The sequence below is a fragment of the Silene latifolia genome, chromosome 6 (genome assembly GCF_048544455.1).
Source record: "Silene latifolia isolate original U9 population chromosome 6, ASM4854445v1, whole genome shotgun sequence".
Classification (NCBI taxonomy): Eukaryota; Viridiplantae; Streptophyta; class Magnoliopsida; order Caryophyllales; family Caryophyllaceae; genus Silene; species Silene latifolia.
The window spans coordinates 127,616,772-127,620,695 of record NC_133531.1 but is presented as its reverse complement, the minus strand read 5'-3'; positions in this window follow the sequence as shown (position 1 = coordinate 127,620,695).

Genomic DNA, 3,924 nt, shown 5'->3' with positions numbered 1-3,924 from the left:
ATTTACGATATCTATTATATTCAAAAAGGTGATTGACTGATTTGATCGTATTGAGCATATTATCACAACATTCGGTAGTTGGCACGATTTCATTCATTTATATATATATTGTATTGCATAAATCTCTTGGGCATTCATATGCATTGGAGATGGAGGATAATTAGATTGAATTGGCGGATAAGGAGATTGAGTTGGCGGATAAGGAGATTGAGTTGAGGCGGATAAAGAGGTGACAGAGTATCATGCATATCATATTTTATTGTTTCGTTGTTTTCCCTACTCAACCTCGCGGTTGACCCTGTGTATTCGTGAACACCTGTGATGAACCGTTTTATGGGGAGCAGACTTGAGGTTTAATAAAGATAGGGCGGAGCTTGATGGGCGTGAGACACTGGATCAGACGACCTAGTAGCTAGATCATCATCTAGAAGACTTCACTTTTATTTACGTCAGTTCTTGTAATTTAATTTGAAAAGAGAATTTGTAATAATTAAGATAAATATTATATAAATTGCCTTGGAGTTTAATTTGTTATTCACTACCTCGGGAAACCGAGATGGTAACAGTCCGTTTTATGAGGGAATGTCTTGACGAAGACTTCTTTTATAAACCGGGGTGTTACAACGATAGCCTGCAAATCATGTATATCAGGTAAGCCACCCGAGGGTGACAGACTCGAAATCTGTAAGTCATGGACTCAGATCATCCTGAAAATTTCACCAAAGTTTTAACCACTAGACCCCACCATTGCGGCCCATTATTATTATTATTATTATTATTATTATTATTATTATTATTATTATTATTATTATTATTATTATTATTATTATTATTATTATTATTATTATTATTATTATTATTATTATTATTATTATTATTATTATTATTATTATTATTATTATTATTATTATTATTATTATTATTATTATTATTATTATTATTATTATTATTATTATTATTATTATTATTATTATTATTATTATTATTATTATTATTATTATTATTATTATTATTATTATTATTATTATTATTATTATTATTATTATTATTATTATTATTATTATTATTATTATTATTATTATTATTATTATTATTATTATTATTATTATTATTATTATTATTATTATTATTATTATTATTATTATTATTATTATTATTATTATTATTATTATTATTATTATTATTATTATTATTATTATTATTATTATTATTATTATTATTATTATTATTATTATTATTATTATTATTATTATTATTATTATTATTATTATTATTATTATTATTATTATTATTATTATTATTATTATTATTATTATTATTATTATTATTATTATTATTATTATTATTATTATTATTATTATTATTATTATTATTATTATTATTATTATTATTATTATTATTATTATTATTATTATTATTATTATTATTATTATTATTATTATTATTATTATTATTATTATTATTATTATTATTATTATTATTATTATTATTAGACTAGTAGTAGTAGTAGTAGTAGTAGTAGTAGTAGCACATTAATGGGTTGTTTGGTTCACAATGGGAAATTGCAATGCCTAGGAAGATCCAATTACTATGTTATTCTATTTCATGTGAAATTGGAAAAGATGTTTGGTTGCATGTGGGAACTCCAATTCCATAGGAATTTCCACTTATCTAGGGGGTCTAGGTAAACAACTTCCTCCATTATGGGGGAATTAGAGTTCTTAGGAAGTTCTAATTCATGTGAATTGGGGCAACCAAACAACTAACTACTTTACATTTTTCATGAATTACAATTTGTGTGTCTTTTAAGGGTAACCAAACAAGTCCTAATATTATGACTATTACTATTATTATATTACAATTATTATTAGTTATTACATTAATTATCATTATTAATTTTTATAATTATTATTGTTATTATTATTTTTATTGTTATTGTTATTATTTCAGTTGAATTCAGCTCCACCCAGCTTAGTTAATGAAGTTCAGCTCCATTTAGTTGAGCTTAGTTAATGAAGTTCAGCTCCAATTAGTTGAGTCTAGTTAAGCTCCAAAAAGTTAGAAAAAATAGGATCTTAATTTATAAAGAGAAGAGTTAAACTAGACTAAAGTTTTGGAAAAATTGTTGATTTAAGAGTTCATTTGGTCCGATTTTGGGTGAAAAAGGTACAAAATGGAACGTTTATGAAAAAGTGTATGTGAAATACTTGTAGTAAAGTTCGTATATGAAAAAAAATTATGTATTATTAATAATAAGATAATAAGACTATCAATAGTAATATTATTAAGAATGGTAATATTAAAATATTAAAATTAATAGTAACAATGTTATTAATAATATTCATATTAATTACTTTCAAAAAAAATATTCATATTAATTAATATTAATATTCATATTAATAATAATATTAGTAATTATATTAATATCAATATTATTGATTTTAATAGTCATAATATTCATTATAATAAAAATAATGAAGATGATTAATCAATCAACATTTATCTATCTATATTAATAAAAGAAGTTTTTTTTCGAGCGTTTACGAGGATCCAACTTATGCTAATGATATAAAATAATAAATTAATTAATATTTTTTAAATAAACTACCTTAAAATTAGTAAATACCTAAACCAAATCAAATACCACCGAAGATCAACATGTATAAATATGAATATATGATCTTTGAGTCTTTGGGGTCGTTTGGTTACCCATTTTAAAACACATGAATTACAATTCATGGGATTTGCAAAATGGGAGAGTTGTTTGTTTGCCCAAAATCACATGAATTGAAGTTCCATAGGAACTCCAATTCCTCCATGATGTGGGAAGTTGCTTACCTAGGCCCCCCTAGGTAAGTGTGAATTCCTGTGGAATTAACTTCCCACATTCCAACCAAACAACTTTTTTCCATTTCATGTGATTTACAAAATCATGGGAACTCTTATTTCCTTGGAACTTCAATTCCCTTAGCGAACCAAACGACCCCTTTGATTACGTACAGAAGTTTTCACATTAGCAATTGAGGGCAATTACTTTAATACGCATGCACGACTTTCATTATGATTTGTTTATGTATTTGTATGTTTATTACTACTATCTTCATTCAACTTTTATCACCCAAGTTTAATATAATACTCTTCACATATATTTAAAAAAAAAAAATGGGGTTGTTCCAGGTGTAATTCCGGAGCAGGATTATGACCACTTGAATTTGTAGAATGATGTCTTTGCTTGTCTCTTCCTTTCACTCTTTCCTGTTTAAGATGAACAAACTGAGGGCTCGGCTTGGTACCGAGCGTACTCACTCCGACGCTCAAGTCAGTAAACTTAAGAGATAAGTTGTGTGTTAACTTGGCAAAGTATATTGTAGAGAGATAAGGGAGTTTATACCAGATGATTTAGTGAGTTTTGGGATAGTTTTCTCAATGAGAATTGAGGAGTATTTATAGACTTTCACGTTTTGTCACGTAGTGGCCAAGTGGCCAAGTGGCTAGCAGGTGGAAAGAAGCTGTTCTACCCTCGGCCGAGGGACCCATGGCGGCCGGCGAGCTGGTTGACTCCATCTTGGGGGACCCGGATGTGAGTCGCGGATATGCCTCTCGGTCGGCTAGTTGCGGCCGAGAGACCCAGTGACAGAAGCGGTGCGTCGGTTAGATTGTCTAATCGTTGACTTGCTTGTCTTTTGGCTTTGACCTTGCTCAATATGTTGACTCGGTCGGCGGGTGCGAATATGCCCCATCAATTTGCCCCCAGCGTAGTCTATGCCGTGGTATGGACCTTCGATGAGTGTTGAGCGTATTCTTTGCAAGTTGAACTTCTTCCCGGCTTCTTCTTCCTCGGCTTGGTTACATTCGGGCCGTGCAGATCCCCTCCACATGGTTGTGTAATGGACATCCGATATGAAAAAGAAAATGGCGCTGGCG